Here is a 20,500-nt window from a genome sequence, read left to right as displayed (position 1 = left end):
AAATGCTGTAAAACTTAATGGGAATTGTGCAGATGTCTTTATTTTCTTAACGTGTAACCTCAGGCGATGTTTGTGTTCGTGCTCTCTAATGGTCACAAGCTGTGCCCAAATTCAAACACCAAATCAGGCGAATGCACCGTGTGATACGCCGACTCAGAGATGTGTGATGCTTGTCGAAGGAAGCATGGCTATGAGAGTTGAATACACAGATATGTACGACGCATACTTGAATACACTTAAGGCTTCTATAACCATTCTGTCACAGTGACACATACCAGTGTGGAGAGAGAGAGAGAGAGAGAGAGAGAGAGAGAGAGAGAGAGAGAGAGAGAGAGAGAGAGCAAGGACAGGAAAGCAGAGCGTTGCCCCTCGACAGAGGACACTACGCTTTTCGAGAATTTACGTTGGGTAATGTCAACAAAGTGCAGGGTCAAGGAGAGGTGCTGCCATTCAACTCCCTGAGCCGAGGTCGAGCGTTGAGTGAAAGGACCAGCGCCGCCTCTATTGACGTTCTGCTACAGGGAAGGAGGGAGGAGGGGGGGGGGTAGTGTGGAGGGGGCGGGGTTGAGTGTTGCCAATTGCAAAAAGCTAAACGGAAGGAAAACAGAAACAACTGCTGTGGAATTCTGCTCGGAGATACTGGAGATTGAACAAAATTCCATTTTATTTCCTGGAAGCTTTGTGTTGAATAATTGCCCCCTGTTGATCACACATAAGTGTTCACCGTACGCGAAGATTCGCTAATGTAAATGAACTAAGAAAGCCAATGACCGGTGGCTATAGGTGTGACGTGTCACAACCTTTACTGCACAGATAAATAGTTGCATGCATGAAACGTTGGCCAGAACTGTCGAAGAACGTAATCAACCAGTACAGAAAGACAAACTTAGTCCTCGTTAGCGGAATAATGTTTTTTTCTTTTTCTTCTTAAGCAGATCACACACATGATGATGTCGACACTGCACTCACCTGAAAACTTGCAAATTGTACGTTATGACAAGATCTGGGTGTTTTGGCAATCAGACTAAAAAAGCAAAAGCAATTTTTGTTCTATGTTCTAACAAGAACGTAATTTGAAAAGAAAAGATTAAAATATTGGGTTTTACGTGCCAAAACCAGTTTCTGATTATGAGGCACGCCGTAGTGGGGGACTCCGGAAATTTGGGCCACCTGGGGTTCTTTAACGTGCACCTAAATCTAAGTACGCGGGTGTTTTCGCATTTTGGCCCCATCGAAATGCGGCCGCCGTGGCCGGGATTCGATCCGGTGACCTCGAGAACGTAAATTATTTTGGTTTGACAGAGGCATTCGTGTCTTGTTGAACTGATTTTTACTTGTGTCTCCGAATACATTTAGTGTTATTACTACGCACTGTTCTTTCGGACGACGCATAAAGCGAATCCGCTCTCGATTGGGCCCTTGAACTTTCATTTCGCCATATATTTAAGAGAGGGCTCTAAACCAACTTCGATCTTTCTATTCAAATCCATGTAAAACGCAGGAACGCTTTCATGGCAAGAAGGTAAATAGAGAAAAAGGTAAAAAAGACGTGCGAAAAGTAAGAAGGCGCCTCACCTTTTTCTTTACAGAAATTCGCAAAGATAGGTAAGCTTAAAGAAACTGAACCGCGAAGTTTACAAAAACCTAACTCTGCACCGAAAACAGATGTCGCAGCTATGTAAACGTATCCGTTAAAGCATCTGAAGACGACAAACTTTGTATATAAGCTTACAATGTACTTAAAATATTCACGACATTTAAGACTTTTTCCAACGTCCTATCCCGATCTAGTGGCATATTTCGGAACGGTATATAAGAGCTCAATCTTGTCCACTTTGAATGTGCTATAGGGTGCAGGCTACAGAATTTGGTATTTATTTGTAGAGCCAAGCTCTTTGGCACCCGTTCCCACGGCGAGCATCGTCGTGGGCGCAACCTAGCCAGCGAGCACAGCGGAAGGTGAAAGAGGGACCACGGAGCGCAGGGGGGGGGGGGGAGGTGAAGGACGCGAGAAGAAAAGCGGAGGAGGAGGATATGGCAAAACGTGAGAAGAAGAGCGTGGTGCAGCAACGATGCGCGCGAGATGGCGCCAGAGTAGAGCGCGTCGTCTGGTGCCTCGTCTGCTGCGGCTGCTCTCGCAATCTCCAGATTAGCGAGGCAGTCGCGCCACACTTTGCTCTATTTGCAACCTGCCGCACGAGACAGATTGTCCGCGCCAGCCAATATATCCCGAAATATAAACGCGCGCTCAAATTTCGCATTAAGGAGCGCTGCGTATGTCGGTAATTTTTTTTTCACTGGTGAGCTAGAGTTGTAAAAGTGACGCATGCGTTTTTTTAAAGTTTGAAATGTTTATTATTTAACAAAGTACCCACCGCTAAAGTAAAAAAAAAGATTGCTTTTACAGTCTTTAAATTTTAAGTGTAATTTTAGGTGAAACAATCCTTATCAAAATTGGTGTAGTGATTGCTGAGAAAACTTTTCTTTGTTCCCATGTATTTAGATACGTGCTCGCGAGCTAAAAAAAGCCTCCTAAAAGTTACGCCAGACTGGGGGTTCGGTAGCCACCCGTCTGCGTTCCTGATGTGTCAGAAGAGGTCATTATTTGGGGACCTTGGTCTTGATGCGACATTGTTTGTATAGAGTGTCTAGACAAATAAATTACTGAGGCTTTGTTGCAATTTTATTGATTTTAGTGACAGGAACAGCCATAGACTGCCGTCGTACGTGGGCGCCAATTTCTGCCGTAGTCACACAAAAGAATCAGAGCTGCCTTCATACGCCCACACGCGCACGCATATATGTAGAAAGAGAGATAAAGAACATCTTACGCAGAGCAGAGAAAAAGGGAATAATATTTTACCGGATGTCCTTTTCGATATGTATACTCACTTCTCTCGAGTTATAAACTACTATTTTCACTAAACCCTACTGTTCTAAACTCGTGGACACACTATCCTACACAGAGATAAGCTTCCAGGTAAGTACTACACCATGGTCACATTTACACCCAAGTGACGCAAGCGGCAATTTCTGACTGGGAATAACCGTAAATATTCGTTTCTCTGGCTCACCGCCAATTTTCGCACACTTCTGGCGATTCTCAGAAATGCAACTGTCTTTCTCGCGAGGACTGAGGGGCCTTCAAAACGAGGGTTACTTAATAACTGTATTCACGTACTGTCGCAACGGTTGCGACAACAAAAAAATCGCCCCGATGTTGTAAGCACAGTTCTCGCTCCGCAGCACTGCCTGTCGCTGCGCTGCGCGCAGATGTTCCTTTTGCGAGAAGCAACGAAGTGCAAGTAATATTTGTGGGCAAACAACGACTGCGAGTGACGTGTTGGATGTTGAACAACAGTGCCTTCGGGGGTGATGACCCATTCATGACGCCATGATTACAGCACGCTAAAAGGAATACAAGAGGAGGTTGTCTTAGAATTGTAAGTGCAGGCATTGTGCTCATCTCACTGATCTCGTGGATAGATAACCGACCATTCTTTCAAGAAATCAACGTCACTACCCATCAGTGAAGTTCGAAGTTTGGAGCTCGGAACGTGGAATTAGGTGTGAAGTTATATTATCCATAGGTGAAAACAAATACTACCTGTCATTCTTTATTCGGATTCCATGCGAATATAAGAGTTCTTTATTCAAATTACATATAGGTACCACACAAGAAAGGTCACTTTGTTTCACCAAGTTCGACAATCTGTGTAAATGAATTAAGCGAATTAAAGTCTCTAGGTTTGTAAGCTGCAAACAACACGTAGATGTTAATTTACTCTGGTATTTTGCAGAGCAGACGTTTAACATAACAGACCAATATTGTGTAATGCTGAGCGGCGCGTAAAATGTTCGCTATATGAGGAATACGATAGAAAGTTGTCCGTAGTAGCCATTAGAACCACGAACTGAGGGCAAATATACCAAATCCCTTCTTTCGTTTTTGCCAATCCTGCTATTTCTCTCCAGCGTTCCGTTTCAAATGTTTGAATAGTAGTACAGGTATAAAATGTGAAAACCTTAAAAGGTGACTGACACAACTACTTTCTACTACAGTTGAAGTTAATTCAGCTTGCAAGTAATTTTAGTGTGAAGATTTGTGCAGTTTCTGTACACAACTTTAAATAAGGGACGCGGGCGAAAACTAAAGGTCTAAATACAACACTACAACAATACAACACTAGCAAGAGAGGAACAGCTTTTTTTCATTGTGTGGTTATGTACTTTGCTTGTTGCTGTCCAATGAAATCGTTTTCTTTTTTGTTTTTGAGAAATAGAAGGTGAGAAATGAAAGGCCGTCAGAAGCTTTATTAAAATTACATTCTTACTAGATGTTTTATTGACAATGACGGGCTATTCCATGGGTTTGCGGGTATCCGAGATCTCCCGTTCAAGGTTGTGGTGGTTGGGTGGAGAATTTTACATCCGATTTTTTAAGCATCATAATGGAACTGTAGACTGAATGAAGACTGAAGACTGAATGACTGCGATTAATAAAACACACCTTTCTGGGAAAGCAGTTATTACTTCATTTTCCACTCAAATGTCGTTATTTCTTGCAAGAGATATACCCTTGCGCAGATGCGGAGTGTTCTTGCATAGGTAAAAACCACCATGTCTTTGTCATCACGCAATGTAATTGTTGAGAGACAAAGCCGGCAATATCGTTACTGATATGGATGAGATAGTTCAAGTGGCTGAGGAGTTCTACAGAGATTTATATAGTACCAGTGGCACCCACGACGATCGTGGAAGCGAAAATAGCCTAGAGGAATTCGAAATCCCGCAGGTAACGCCAGAAGAAGTAAAGAAAGCCTTAGGAGCTATGAAAAGGGGGAAGGCAGCTGGGGAGGATCAGGTAACAGCAGATTTGTTGAAGGATGGTGGTCAGATTGTTCTAGAGAAACTGGCCACCTTGTATACGCAATGCCTCATAACCTCGAGCCTACCAGAATCTTGGAAGAACGCTAACATAATCCTAATCCATAAGAAAGGGGATGCCAAAGACTTGAAAAATTATAGACCGATCAGCTTACTGTCCGTCGCCTACAAAGTATTTACTAAGGTAATCGCAAATAGAATCAGGAACACCTTAGACTTCTGTCAACCAAAGGACCAGGCAGGATTCCGTAAAGGCTACTCAACAATAGACCATATTCACACTATCAATCAGGTGATAGAAAAATGTGCAGAATATAACCAACCCTTATATATAGCTTTCATTGATTACGAGAAAGCGTTTGATTCAGTCGAAACCTCAGCAGTCATGGAGGCATTACGGAATCAGGGTGTAGATGAGCCATACGTAAAAATACTGGAAGATATCTATAGCGGCTCGACAGCCACCGTAGTCCTCCACAAAGAAAGCAACAAAATCCCAATAAAGAAAGGCGTCAGACAGGGAGATACGATCTCTCCAATGCTATTCACCGCATGTTTACAGGAGGTATTCAGAGACCTGGAGTGGGAAGAATGGGGGATAAAAGTTGATGGAGAATACCTTAGCAACTTGCGATTCGTTGATGATATTGCCTTGCTTAGTAACTCAGGAGACCAATTGCAATGCATGCTCACTGACCTGGAGAGGCAAAGCAGAAGGGTGGGTCTGAAAATTAATCTGCAGAAAACTAAAGTAATGTTTAACAGTCTCGGAAGAGAACAGCAGTTTACGATAGGTAGCGAGGCACTGGAAGTGGTAAGGGAATACATCTACTCAGGACAGGTAGTGACCACGGATCCGGATCATGAGACTGAAATAACCAGAAGAATAAGAATCGGCTGGGGTGCGTTTGGCAGGCATTCTCAAATCATGAACAGCAGGTTGCCACTATCCCTCAAAAGGAAAGTGTATAACAGCTGTGTGTTACCAGTACTCACATATGGGGCAGAAACCTGGAGGCTTACGAAAAAGGTTCTGCTGAAATTGAGGACGACGCAACGAGCTATGGAAAGAAGAATGATCGGTGTAACGTTAAGGGATAAGAAAAGAGCAGATTGGGTGAGTCAACAAACGCGGGTAAATGACGTCTTAGTTGAAATAAAGAAAAAGAAATGGACATGGGCCGGACATGTAATGAGGAGGGAAGATAACCGATGGTCATTAAGGGTTACGGACTGGATTCCAAGGGCAGGCAAGCGTAGCAGGGGGCGGCAGAAAGTTAGGTGGGGGATGACATTAAGACGTTTGCAGGGACAACATGGCCACAATTAGTAGATGACCGGGGTAGTTGGAGAAGTATGGGAGAGGCCTTTGCCCTGCAGTGGGCGTAACTAGGCTGATGATGATGATGAATGTAATTGTGGTGCCCTGTTGTATAGGCACTTGCTCACTCTAGCGAACTATGACGGAGAGCCAGTTTCTGTCGTATATCATTAGCATTATTTTTCAGCCCGTGCGACCACGGCATCGTGCTTCCTCATTATAGTTGTGATCGCTGCACACGTGCTTGCTTAAGAAATTTCGTCCGCTAAATGCTGCTCAGCCTAATCAATTTGAATAAAATATTGACTTTGTATTTACCGACGGATGAGTCTTTTCCATGTTATTCATCTCTCTTCATTCTTATTGCTTATTCTTTTTAGGAATAGAAAATAAATATGGCGGAGTTTGATACTATTGCTGGTCAACAAGTGTGATCTCTTGCATAGGAGCCTAGGCGCGTGCTTTTGAAGCTATTCTAGACAAAATATTCGTGGTAGGGCCTCATTCGCCAGGTATTGCCCGATTAAGTTGTGGTAGAGCCAGCGATGGTGGATTTGCCACATAACTTTTTGACGAGCATAGCGGCGGCACTATGGTCTGGGAACTTTCGTGACATAAATAACCCGTGCTTTTGTTTACGACATTGAGCGTATTTGGGTTTGTTACGTGAAAACGGATTTTGTGATAGAGTTTAATTACGTGAAAGCACGGCTTTGACTACGAGAAATCGCGTAATAGCTTTCCTGAGTAAATCTCACGACCTGTGTTTTTTTTCAGGTCACGTAAATAAACTAACATCAGTTATTTAATTCATTCTGTCCTCCCTCGAATGTGGCAGTATTCATGTCTTACACTCAGCAGCCGAACGCTAACAGCGAGCTTAGCTATCAGCGTTCCACTTTCCGCCTTTTGGTTTAGGTGCGAAGCGAGCTTTGTTTTGCGCTACATACCAATGAAGGTGCAGTCCAGGTACTTGTCAAGGGCAGACCAGGGAGCGCTGTTACGTATCCAAGGTTTGAAACGGAAGGGAACCGTCGTTAACTGGCGATGACTCAAGCATAACGCGAGGAGAGTTGTTTGGCCGTTGGTTCCCACCGCACTCCGTAAACATGGTCTTCGACAACGACAGCCTCGAAGTCCGACGAGTCAATCTCGTAGGAGTAAGCACAGCGACGAGGGCGAAGAGATCCCCACGAGTGGAGAAATCGCCTTACGCGTTACCATCATTCAGCAACAACGGGACGAGGTAGTTGGACGGCACAGTGAACTGGGGGGAAGCCGTGCGCACGTGGCGTCGGCGACGGGACGTCCGTTTCGCGCGGAGGTGAGAGCTGTTGTGCGGCGCACGCTTTGGAGCGGCGGCCGTTCGATCCCGCGGCGTCTCGGGAGGAGCGCGCGTCCCGACTCCTTTCCCTTCCGGGAGAGCTTCGCCTTGCCACGCTCGCCCTTCTTTCTTTTCGTTCCTCCTTTCTCTCTGGCGCGCGCTTCTTACCCAAGGGAAGGAGGAAGAACCAGCGCATAAGCGCCTCTCTTACGCTAAAGCGGGGAATGCGCCTAGACATATAGTAGGACAGAGGTTGTCTCGAGGGCACACTGCTTCGGGCACAGAAGTTCACAGGGATAAACACTTCACAAAATACTTGCGCAAGCACTTGGCCTCGCAAGCCATTGCGAGGCTTGCGAGGCCAAAAAGCGAGGCCATTATTCGGCAAACAACCAGAAACTGCTTCCTACAGTTTCACAAACGAACTTTGCAAAAAGAGGGTTTCAATATAGCCTGATAACGTAGCTTAGCTTGCTATTCAACTGCGTTTTTACATATCTCTTACATAGTGAACGTACGTAAGTGATTTTATCTTTTTCAAACGAATGTTGTATTGGCTCACAAGTTTCGGTGGCGGTCTGGTCACGCAAAAACTCAGTTGCTCCCAGAGCAGAGTAGCTGCGGGAAGTGGTGGTTTGTTGAGTTGACAGCGGCGCCGACGCTAGAGCGTGAGTCAATAGCAAGGACTCCAGCTGCATAGGCGCGTGCTCACGCCATACGCGCAACCAATCGGAGCCGTTTCGCTTCCGCCGGGGAGGAAAAGGGCAGGAAAGGGTTTCGCGTGCACTGCGGCGGGTATGCTTTCGTTCCCTTCAGTCTCGGAAAGTGAATGGGATGGCCACCCGTTGTGCGTTTCCCGGAGAAACAGGCAGCCCTCGACGAGCGGCGGCAAGAACTCGCCCGTGAAAGGGCTCGCCATTGACGCACCGATCCAGCCGTTGAGGCCTAAATATAGTCCGGCGTAGCGTCAGCGCGCACACGTTACGTCTCGTTGACGTCTGTAGTTGGACCGATGGTTCGGCGTACTGGCGCACCCAACGTAACCCGACGCGGCCAACGCGCTCCGACGCGCCCGGCGCCCAGCGACGCTCACCCGCACGCCGATAACGTCGGACTATAAACGCGCCTTTAGATCTACCCGAGCCCAGGTAATCCGACAGCAACGAGAAGATCCCGAGCTGAGGGAGCGGGAGGCCGGAGCAATCCGGCACCGTTACCTGTGGGCCACTTAACCGTGACGGAGATCGGGTGCACGCAGGTCAAGCTTCGCTAAACCCCATTTTCGTGTAGCGGAAAGGTTGGTATTTTTTTTGCAAGCCTTGCATGTGCGTCCGAAAAGTGCGAGAGGGAGCACAATGACAGCCGGGTGCGCAGTGCACAACTGGCTTCCAGGTGAACGTACTTACACGGACAGAAAGGGACGACAACACACGCTGCATGGCATGTGTCATCGTCCCTTTCTCGCCGTGTCAGTATGTTCTACTGGAAGCCAATTGTGGTATGTGCAACCAACGAGCTCAGGCAAACACTATTCGGGAGCGCAGTGCTTTTGTGCTTTTCATTTCTGCTGTTTTGGGGCGAAATCAGCACACGGCTTTCGTTCGTTGCCTCCATGATCTCCCGATCTTGAAGGCCATATGCTGGAGTGCCTATTTCTCGACTTCGCCGATAGGTGGCGCTGCTATCCATGAAGTACGTAAACATGTCCACAATAGAGATTAGTAAGAGGCGATTGCAAGATTGGTGGAAGAAAAGTAGGGAAACGACAAAAGAACGGAGACGCACAAAAGCAAAGTTCGGAATAGGGGATCAAAGTTGGTTGTGGGAGTTCATAGTGTTTTTTCTTTTTTAACCTAGGCAGGACATTAGGCAGTATGATAGCAAGAGCTTGGTGGCGCAACCCACCACCCCGTTCCAAAGGGGATGCTCATAACATCCATCCATCTATCCATCTATCCATCCATCCACCCACCCACCCACCCACCTACCCACCTATCCGTCCGTCCGTCCGTCCGTCCGTCCATCCATCCATCCAACCAACGCGCACATTTAAAGCGAAATATGAGAACGAAGAAAAAGCATGCGCTTGCGCTGTAAAGCGAAGGAAACGATTTAGCATGTTTATTAGAATATCAATATATCGGCCCAGTGGTCGATTTTGGCACTTCTGGCCTCCTTCAATCCCTTGGGTCCAGCGAGAACAGGCGGCAAGTAAACATGTTCGCAATATAGGTTAGTAAGCGGCGATTGGTAGATTGGTGGAAGAAAAGTAGGGAAACGACAAACAATGGAGGCGTACAAAAACAAAATTCAAAATAGGGGTTGAGAAAGTTCGGTTATGGGAATTCATCGTGGGTTTTAATTCTTTTTTTTCTTTTTTAACAAAGGTAGCAGATTAGGTAATATAATAATAAGAGTTTGGTGGCCCAACCCACCCCCCCATTCCAAAGGGTACGCTCATAGCATCCATCCATCAATTTCTGTCGTTAGACTTGACGCGTTCGAAGCGCGAAGTGATCTAGAAAACTCCGCAAGCTTATATCCATAGCACACTGCCGCTGAAGCGGCCTGAGAGTAACTGAAAGCCGTTTACACAGTCATTTGCTGTACTAACGAAGCGAATTCTGCAAAAGCAACGCCAAATTGAGTTCAATGTGGGCTGCCGGGACCACCGCCATGTTTTACGTAAACTGTGTACTAAAATCTACCATGCAACGATGGTACAGGTACATCTGAAAAATAGCGTGCGTAAAAATTTACAGTATGAATATGAGTATAGCATCTACCTTAAATGTACAGGCATGGATAAACATATATTTAAGGACATATACGCTTAAATATCTACGGGTCATAATGGAGACGCCGACAGCAAAAATTCGCCTGGAGTGTTCATATAATTGCTATCGCGATAAAAGCATTTCCAGAACCACTAGGAGTATTGCCGATCAACTGCACGGGAGCAAGAAATGCTTGTAAGCTGGTTCGTTGCTATTAAAAATTGGAGCACGTTGTCGCCTTCGCACCTAAACATGTGAGAACCTTGAAAACACAACTTTAAAACCACGGCTACCTGCTGTGTGCACTAAAATGGATCGAAATTCACTTGCACGCGTTATAGTACAGCTTATGTTTATGATCTCTTTTAGCAGAAATATATCAATGGAATGAAATAATAGATGCAGTGTGGAGAAGGCAAAGAAAGAAAATCCTATTCTTCTAATGCACGTGTCATTTAGGCAAGCCACAACGATCATCATTAAAATGAGGCGGTGTTGGGAAAGAATAAGCTGAACAAATATTTTATTGTTTACGGCCGATTACAGTGCTCTGGTATAGAATGTTCGAATGGTGAAAATGGAAGCAATAGGGTATGTCACCAATGAGTATACAAAAGGGAGTTGTAAAAACTTTACAGGTTATCTGTATAAAGGGAACCACCTCAATTCATAATTGTGACAGGACGTCCCAGCTTCTCCATTCTTGAGTTTTTGAATCGCTCCTAGTCCTTCTTCTAAATAACTGCATCATTTCAGTTTTTCGGAGTAATACGGGAAATGAAAACTTATTTAATTGCATAACTGGTAAGTATAATTGGGAACCACATTTTGACAGTAAGGTAGTTTTAAAGTTTCTGCAAGATGGTAGGTACATGGCAAGTTATCAGCCGGATATATTTATAGCGCTTCCTATCATTAGAGGCTGCTGTTTGGATAAAACTTTTGTAAAGCATGTGACTTCCAGCCCTTTCGTTCAAGGGCTCACTGGTGAGGTACGAGTACAAGTGTTACGTCGACATCATCCCTTTGTATAAGAATTTTATGGTCATGGCATACATCCCTAGGTATTGTCATTATCTTAATGCCAATGCATTTTAAGCAATTTACAGCGATTAATTTTAGGCCTCTGTACAGCCATGTTACATCCACCGTTCACAACTCTGATACCACGTTTTATCATCGACAATTGATTCATTACCTTTTGCTTGATCGCTCTTGGCCACATCTGTACCCTTGCGATAATAGAATCCATAAATCATCATCACGAAGAATTCCCCATTTCTCCCTGCCGCATGTACAGCCTTTCAAACTCCCCACATTGAATGATATTTGACAAATTATTCCTAAGCTTCCTTCCCTCAAGAAGCGGAGCATGTGTAAATTGCGCCAAGTACGACCATGGCTGCGTTCACAAAAACAGCTCGTCCTGTCGAAAACTTTCGGCCTGAATAAGGTGTCCACTAAGTCCTTTAGTGGCTGCTCGCTGGCTTTCAGTAACTTCTGTCGGTACAACGACGTTTTTCACGATGTACCAATGAAAAATACAGATGCGCGCTGCTTAGCGGCAGGCGCGAATCCGACAATTTTGGAAACAAAATGCAACAGCAAGCAAAAGAGTGAAGTGATTGGCACATACGCACGTATATGGAGGAAGAAGACGCGCTCACATTTCCGCCAACTCCTTCGAACAGTATACTAAAGAAAGAGGCCTGCAAGGCTCAACGGAGAAATCGGAGCTACTCAGAGTCTGGATACACAAACTAAACAGGATAATACCCACGGACGAAACTCTCCGCCTCAGCGTGTACCTCGAGGGCCAGAAGATACCCGAGAAGGCCATGACAAGATTGCTGGGGATGTGGCTCCAATCTTAGCAACGGAGCAACCACACCCAGGCGCTCCTGAAAAATACAACGCTACAAGTTGCCAGAATCATTAACAGAATCGCCACTCGTAAGACAGGACTGCGGGAACAGGACACTTTGAAACTAGTAAGCAGCCTAGTCATCAACAAAGTCGTCTATCTATAGTATACCAATGGATGAATCTGCATGAAGAGAAAGAAGCGGAAGTAATCTTTCGCAAAGACGGCGCGGAAACTCTTAATCAGTACGCCTACAGAGAAACTCCTTGCCTTGGGGTGCACAATATCTTCCAAGAACATCGGGAAGCTGAGCTCCGGGCACAAAAAGAAAGATTCCTGCAAACACCAAAAGGCCGAGCACTCCTCAAATGCCTTGGCTATACCAAGCAAATTAAGAGAATGGCAACAACAGCTAGCATACCAGATGAAATCCGCAGGCAGCTCAGAGGGAACCCGATACCGGAGAACATGGACGCGAAATGGCACGAAGGCAGGCGGGCACCACATGAAGATTACATCCAATACACGTACTCCAGCGAAAACGGCGTAGTGTACGTAGACACAGTCAAATGAGATCTTAAACGAAGATGTAGCGTGGCCACGGTCATCAACGCAAACCATCGTGAAATCTCAAGCGGCTCAATAAGCCAAAGCACCATGACTGAAGCTGAGGAGCTAGCTGTCACTCGAGCAGCGGCGGAGGACTTCAGAATTGGCAAATCTCTTTCAATTCTGACTTATTTTCAAGACGTTTGCCGGCATTTCCTGAGCAGTAGAATAAGCCACCGCGCACTCCGTGTACTCCTCGAGACGACAGGCGATGTAACGCACAACACGATACAACCACAGCCGATCAAACACAATATACTGTGGGTGCCGGGACATGCTGAAATGGCTGGGACCAAAGATGCGGACAGGGTAGCTCGAAGGTTTGCAGTCCGAGCACCGGAAGTATCCACACTGGAAAGCCTACCATATGTTCCAAATGAATAGTCGGCTTTACTGGCACAATACAGGGGAACCAGGATACGATATCCCCTCCCAAATAAATCACTCACGAGGACGGAGGCCCCTAATATGAGACAGCTCCACAAAGGAACTTTCCCCAACCTGAGCCTACTGAGTAAAATGTACTCCACCGGATACGCAGCTAAACGCCCGGGGTGCGGTAAAAAACCCGCCTTGTATCACACCACATGACGATTCCAACTTATAACAGCAGTCTCCAAAACATAAATCCAAGTGCTGAGCAGTTGGAGGGACAGCTGGCCAGCGACCGCTGCGAGGACCAAATTGGTCTCGTGCCGCGAGCACGCAGGGCAGCTGAGGCCGTTGGAGCCCTGGACAAAGGGCCCCGCCCATGCTAAACCCAATCAAGAGCGTCCAAGAAGACCTTGGCGGACTGCAACGAAAGATCCTGCAGAGACCAAAAATGTTTTGGTCATGATGAAGTTTTCACGAGTATCTCATTTGTAACTTCTGTTAAGTCATATGAAGTAGCACGAGGAACATGCTTCCAATCACTCCGTGTGACCCCCTAGCTAAATCTATTCATCAGACTGCTCCTTTGTCATTAGCGTTTTCTTTAGAATGACTGCAAATCTATTATTAAAATAAACAGGTGCGCAATAGTTTCCCTCCATGGTCTCAGCGTTGCAGTGACGCCATTCTCATGTATTCTGTTGCGAGATACGCATGTTTTTGTTTCTTCTCCATCTTTCACTATTATAGTGTTGGAGTTTTACTATTCCATTAGAAATTTATTTTTCTGAAAGAGTACTGTCAGGTATGAAGGTAGAAAAGAAAATCATTTGTATGCGGGAAGAAGCGCCCATTTTTCTCTATAAGAAGAAAGCACATTCTCCCTTCGTCTTTTTCTGAGTTCTCCGCAGGATAGCATTCCCGATTTGAGCACTTCATTAGGGCCTGTCTGAGCAGCCGAGCGCCATGTCTTCTCTTCCGTAATCCCAGATGCCAGATTGGCTTCAGACCGCGCAGTTTGCGGGTGATGGCGCCACCGAGGGACGTTCTTTTTCCTGTGTTCTACACCACGCAAGCCAAATGCGGGCTATTACAAGCTATATTTTCCCAATTTCCTCTCCGCCAGCCTTGTCTGTCGCGTGCTAAGAAAGGATACGGATACTGCATCGATAGTCTGCGCGCATTTCTAGATGCAAGCATAATCCGACGTAATGAGACATTGTATCGGCATGGTGCCGGCATCTCCTTTTTCAAAACGCTGTCTTATCACATGTTTATTTAGCTATAGGGAAGATTTTTTAGCTTGATAAGCGTACTTGAGACGTTCTGCTTTGTCAGAGAAAATCATTTTCTGCGATTTCCTCTTCTTCCAGTGTGTCCTTGTTTTTCTTTGAAATCTCTTGGTCCCGCATCATTGAAGCTCGTTTGATGAATATAGGACATATATAGGAATGGGAACACAGAGTACGTGTGCCACTTCTTCTCTCTCGTCTTTTCGTGCTGTTCTTTTGTTGAGTATGTACTGACTACCCCAAGTCACCACGGTGTTTCAATAGGATATTGGTTTGAGCAAGTTGGTAGAATTCAATGACGAAGTCATGAGGCCAGAAATTTACGAAGTTCCATTATAAAAAGCGCACTGTTTATATATTCTTGGCGTAGTGCAATATCTCCAACCTTAATAATTGTGCATCCTAACCACCATGGTTGCTTAGTGGCTATGGTGTTGCGCTGCTAAGCGTGAGGTCACAGGAACAAATCCCAGCCACGGGGGCCGCATTTCGATGGGGTGAAATGCGAAAACACCCGTGCACTTAGATTTAGTTGGACGGGAAAGAACCCAAGGCGGTCCAAATAATTCCGGAGTCCCGCACTACTGCGTGCTTCTTAATCAGATCGTTGTTTTGGCAAGAAATACCCCGTAATTTAATTCTGTATCCCACAGGGGTAGTTTTCTCACATGAAGATGGAAGTAATCCATGCTGTGTGCACTTTGACATTGTGCACCTGTTAATCCCGACAGAAACATGTCAGGCGCGCTACATTAAAGTACAAAATATCCATGACGCGTATTGTGTGACGAAATTGTGCCCATAAAGTTGTAGAATTACTGTGCGATTGTCAGAAAATTTATGGCTAAGCCTATCTGTGTGTACAAAGTGTGTTTGCTAAGTCCATCACTAAGACAACGTAGGAGTGAATTGCGAAGAGGCCGCATATAACGATGTTACTCGATGTCTTCTATATGAGGAAACCGAGAGAAGCTGCCAGTGTAATATGAGCGGACTCCTTGAGCGTTTCGTGCCTTGCGCAATACTCTTCCGGCCGTTGTCTTCTGCTCCGCAAAGCTCGAGAGTTATGCGACGCGTTCCCCAGTTTATGAAGCAGGCCTTCATAAAACGCGCAATAGAAGGAGGGGAGGAACCTAAAAAAGGTGGCTTGCTTTCTTTAAATAAGACGGTCAATATAAAATCAAACTACTACGCCGAGAGCAGCGTAGTAGTTTGAGCGAGAACGCTATTTCATAGAACGCTATTTCATATTTCAAATTTCATATGCAGGAAGCAGGGCCTTCACACACCTATATATATATATATATATCTCGGCGAGCTCGAGATTGGGAGTCAAGCCCGAACCACGGCTAACGCTTAAACATTGACATTACGCGCGCCTAACCGTCCTCTGAATTTTTTTGTTTCAGATTTTGCTCTTCCTATGTCGGCATGGTCTAGCAGCAAAACATTAATAAAACATTAAAATTACTCTGCAGCGAAGGCACAGAAACTGCAATTGTATTTCATTCACTAGGTTAATATCATCAGCTGGCAAAATTCTCACGTCACTGGTGATCTTGCACTCAAGAGAACCACCTGTTTCCAGTCCACATTAGTACCCATTTTTCTATAGTAGACAAGGGCAATATTGTTTTTCCATTCGTTTCTTTTAAAGTTATATATTTTGTCACGAGAACATTGCGGAAGAGGTGAGTGAGTGAGTGAGTGAGTGAGTGAGTGAGTGAGTGAGTGAGTGAGTGAGTGAGTGAGTGAGTGAGTGAGTGAGTGAGTGAGTGAGTGAGTGAAACAACTTTATTTGGTCCACTATAGACGTAAGCGAACTCCACGCCACCTGGCTAGGCCCACTCGGGGACCATCAGGTGAAACCTGACGGCCCTCTCGCGAGCCCTCTGGACTACCAGGATTGCGGAAGAGGTGGGAAAATTTTGCTCAAACGCCACGTCATCTCTGCTAGTTTTCGTCTGCTAGAAAAACTCAAGAAAAGCAATTCTGCGATCCTAATAAGTGCAAGAAAAAGTCGGACTAACACCATATGACACAGTTTGCCAGCAGTTTTTGCAAAAATACACCATGTCCAACAAGATCAAATGCCTCTGAAAATTCAAGATACACGGAGCCAACTTGCCTGCGGCTAGTGACGGAAGGGCCAATGATATTCACAAGAGACCCCGGTCTGATTCCAACAGGCTTGCAACGAACAAAGCTAAGCTGGCAGCTGCTTATCTTACATTAAAAAAATAAACATTTGCTTGAACATAGTAATCAGAAAAACTTAAAAAAAGAGGAAAGAAGCGAGATGGGACTTTAGCTTTTAGCATAGATCATGATGCCTCACGTGTGAGGAGGGACGACTACTGATATTTTCCACTCAGAAAATAGTACACTTTCGCGCAGACAAAGAGTAAAAATGCAGATTGAAAGGAGGCTAATTAAAAGAGACCGACGCAGACGAAGGCCGTGCAAACACTGTTGCGCATTTTGCGATCTACCGGCCTTTGTGAATGTGTTTAACTGGAACGCCTCTTGTGTGTGTGCACATGTGCCTTCGCGTGTGCGTTTTTTTAATGTTTTCCTCTCTGTCCACTTTCTAACCCCTATCTTCCATCCCCACTGTAGGGTAGCAAACCGGAGACTGATATCCGGTTAACTTCCCTGCCTTTCCCCCTTATCTTTCTCTCTCTCTCTCTTTCTTTCTCTCTATCTCTCTACAGTAAAGCTTGGTACCTCACCATGAGCACGGGGGGGGGGGGGGTTTGGTTACGACTTATTTTCAATTTCTTTTATGTCAACACACAGACAATAGATCCTGCCTTTTCTTCTGGAAGTACGATTGAAAATATGTAGTGCCTCAAGTCACAGAGAACTGTCAAACCCTGCATAAACATGGATACCTGATTACTTTTTCTTCTATGATGTATTATGCGCACATTTTCTCTAATTTTCTGTTGTTTCTGTTAAATTTAGAGGAGCATTCTTGTTTTTCATCTTCTTAGCCTACCTTTTTATCATTGAATGCGGAGCATTTTAGGTTGTTTCTAAAGGGCCAGGACAATGAGTCTATACAGCGCTATCTAGTGGTGTACTGCATTGCTTAGCCAGCCACCCAAGTACTTATGTTTATGCGGGCTGACTATATATCGCACTGAATTCAAGAAAACAAATTAAGCAATCGGAATATGTGACTAATCCCCGCAGCAAGAAACTAATACCGACTGGGGGACGGCCGAATAATAATTAGGCCAAAGATACAAGATAACCTTGCTCATCAGCACACTCGTAAGTCCGAACCGGTGTGAACGGGAAGCGAAGGCACGACACGAATTTGCAGGGCTTCTCTACTTGGCAGGAAGCCAAATTACGTCCCGGAAGTCTGAGTATAAATGGACGAGGCTTAAAAAAAAAAGCACCCGTGCTAAATTAGAAGCACCACCTTCGGTAGTCAGATCGAATACACCGCGGAAACTAGAAGACAAGAATATCTTAGGACAGATGCCGGCACCCATTATGTGGCTCCATACTTTCACCTTTCAGAGAACTCAGATGACATTATGGGTCAGCTGAGACGACAAGTTGTGCCGGTTTTGCGTGGCTGAACAAAAGTGTGAGTGCGATTTCAAGCTCGTTTTTTTTTTTTCACTTTCCGGGTACCACTCACTCCGCATTTGACGACTTCCTTTCTTGAATATGAGGGAAGATGCGCGACAATAGGTTTCTCGAAGAAGTCTTGCGTCGCAAAAAGACCCAACCAAGTGACTCACGCATTATCGTCGTCTTCGGCATGGCAAGTGCAAAGTGTGCACTTTTAACCGAGAGACGCAGCTTTATAATAGCATGCGCGTACCGTAATCTCTTTGGTGCTTGCAGAAGGCACCGTAAAGTTCGACCTGGCGAGTGACAAATCCTCAATTTTCAGAGGATCTGCGGAACGCGTGAAGTATATAAACTGTGCTGGCCGAGTCTTTTAGCCCGCACTACTGCGTTTATTAGGTTTGATGTTGCTGAAACGTTTCACTATATAATAACTCATCTGTTCAGATTATATTTTTCGATCTGTGCACTGCAGCGACGCCACTATAACGACTAAGTTCTCGCCGTCCCTCTATTTCGGCCCCCTCCCCCCCCCCCCCTTCCCCGGAATGGAACAGGGAGGAAGCGGGCGTCAGCCTGCTGCCAGTGGTTGACGGGGACCACTTAGTGCGCCTCCTCGCTCTAACTCCCCCCTTTCGCCTCGCCCCCTTCCCTGTTGGGCAGGTGATGCGGAGAAAAGCAACAGAAAGGGAAAGCTGATGGCAGCAACGTAGGCACGTCAGCAAGGAGCTGAAGTAAGCAAATACGTGTCCGAACAGTGTGCCCTTGTCAGGAAATATTTCGTCTGGAAACGGCATTGTCAGGAAACAGCTGTCAAAATCGAACTGATCGTTCCCGGGCGTTCTTTGTTGCTTCTAGCTAGGGATGTTGAATTCAGGCCAGGCCCTATCCCACATGTTATAGGAGAGCAGCTAAAGCTAATAGCAAGGGGCACTTAGTGTATCACAAAAAAAAAGAAGGAAGGCAGTCAGCAGATCTTAGGTTCCATTCAATCAACCAGAAACTAAAAAAAAAATGCAAGGGGCAGTTATCCCTACGTGGATGAATTCGAAAGCACTGCATCCACCACGCGATGCTTAGGATCTTTCAGTCGTCTTAATTTCACTTCGCCTTAATTAATACCAAAGATCGAAGGTTGAACTCCCACCAAAGGTCGAAGAAAATACTCGCAATAAAGGTCGTGGGTTCGAGTGCATTAATTGACTCTACCTTAATTAACTGTACCTAAATTAACTTCACCTTAATTACCAAAGGCCGTGTATTCGACACCCACCAAGGGTCGTGGATTTGAGTGATTTAATTAACTATACCATTATTACCTGTGTGTTAATTAATAACGTCTTAATTAAGACCAAAGTTGGTTGGTTCGAGTCCCAACAAAGGTAGTGGGGTCGAGTGAACTAATTAACGGTTCTTTAATTACAGTAGCTTTAATTAACACCAATGGTAATGGGTCAGGCTTGCACTAAGGTCGTTGGCTTGAGACCTTAAGTCTATCTAAATATTTGTATCTTAATTAACTTGGTCCTAATTAAATGAAAGGTCGCGAGTTCTACTGCCACTAGTGATCGAGGGTTTCACTTGCAGCAAAGGTCGCCGGTTCGAATGTCGTAATTAACTATGAATTAATCAAACGTACCCTTATTAAGTTCGCCTTAATTAGCACTAAAGAACGTGGGTTCGACTCCCCTCCAGAGATCGAGGGGTCGTGGCCTTTTCGTACCATCGTGTGGCCACGCCGACAAGTACACCGCATTTTCCGCCGAAAGAGCCATTTAATGCTTTCACACTAAAAACAGCTTTAAAAGTGCGTTCAAGGGATATCGAAGTTGAAAGAGGATCCCGTCGCTATCGCAAGAAACGCTGAGGAGCCTAAAAACTGGAGTTGCCAGTCCAACCTTGTTACGGGGTTGATGCAAATGGATTCGACTGAAATGCTTCCCAGGTTGGGCGAGAAAAATGTATTTCAGGGTACACTTGAGGTAAGGAGCATCGGAATTGAAAGAATCCCTCACCACCACAGGCCGAAGCAAAGGGATGCATCTAATGTTCGGCCCATAAGCTTGAAAATACCGAATTAACGCGTCAAAGTTGCCAGCCGTCAACTGAGCCCACTGCGGCGGAGCCTATACAGATGCCGGTGCGTTGGATGTAGAACTGGCCGTCGTAATTGATGGCAGTTGAGTGAAGATAAGGATCTGAAAGCATCGAAAAAGTGTCACTTTAAGACAAAGCTTTATCTCGGGCCCAACTCCGATGCCGCCTATTCAAACACGTGTAAAACGCTGAAATGCTTTTCTGAGAAAACGACTTTGCCAATTTCAATGAAATTTGTTTCATCTAAGATAAAAAAGTGAATTGTAGTGACTGCTGGAAGCGAAATCTTGATTTAAGGCCTAAATTTATCAAAAGGAATTTTCAATAATTGTCCAGCTTAATAAATAGAACCAAGAAGTTTACAAA

At 45.3% G+C, this 20,500-nt stretch overlaps 2 protein-coding genes across 2 annotated transcripts in view; one reads left to right on the top strand and one right to left on the bottom strand.

The window, feature by feature from the left end:
• Positions 1 to 20,500, top strand: part of LOC135903884 (kin of IRRE-like protein 3) — a 612,412-nt gene that overhangs the window by 166,751 nt on the left and 425,161 nt on the right. The window lies entirely within an intron of this gene.
• LOC135903870 (oxytocin receptor-like) overlaps positions 1 to 20,500 on the bottom strand; it is a 65,794-nt gene that overhangs the window by 15,301 nt on the left and 29,993 nt on the right. The gene's annotated exons all lie outside the window — the stretch shown is intronic.

The sequence above is a fragment of the Dermacentor albipictus genome, chromosome 1, assembly GCF_038994185.2.
Source record: "Dermacentor albipictus isolate Rhodes 1998 colony chromosome 1, USDA_Dalb.pri_finalv2, whole genome shotgun sequence".
Taxonomy (NCBI): domain Eukaryota; kingdom Metazoa; phylum Arthropoda; class Arachnida; order Ixodida; family Ixodidae; genus Dermacentor; species Dermacentor albipictus.
Note: the sequence above shows the minus strand (reverse complement) of the source record. Positions and strands in the feature narration are given on the sequence as shown.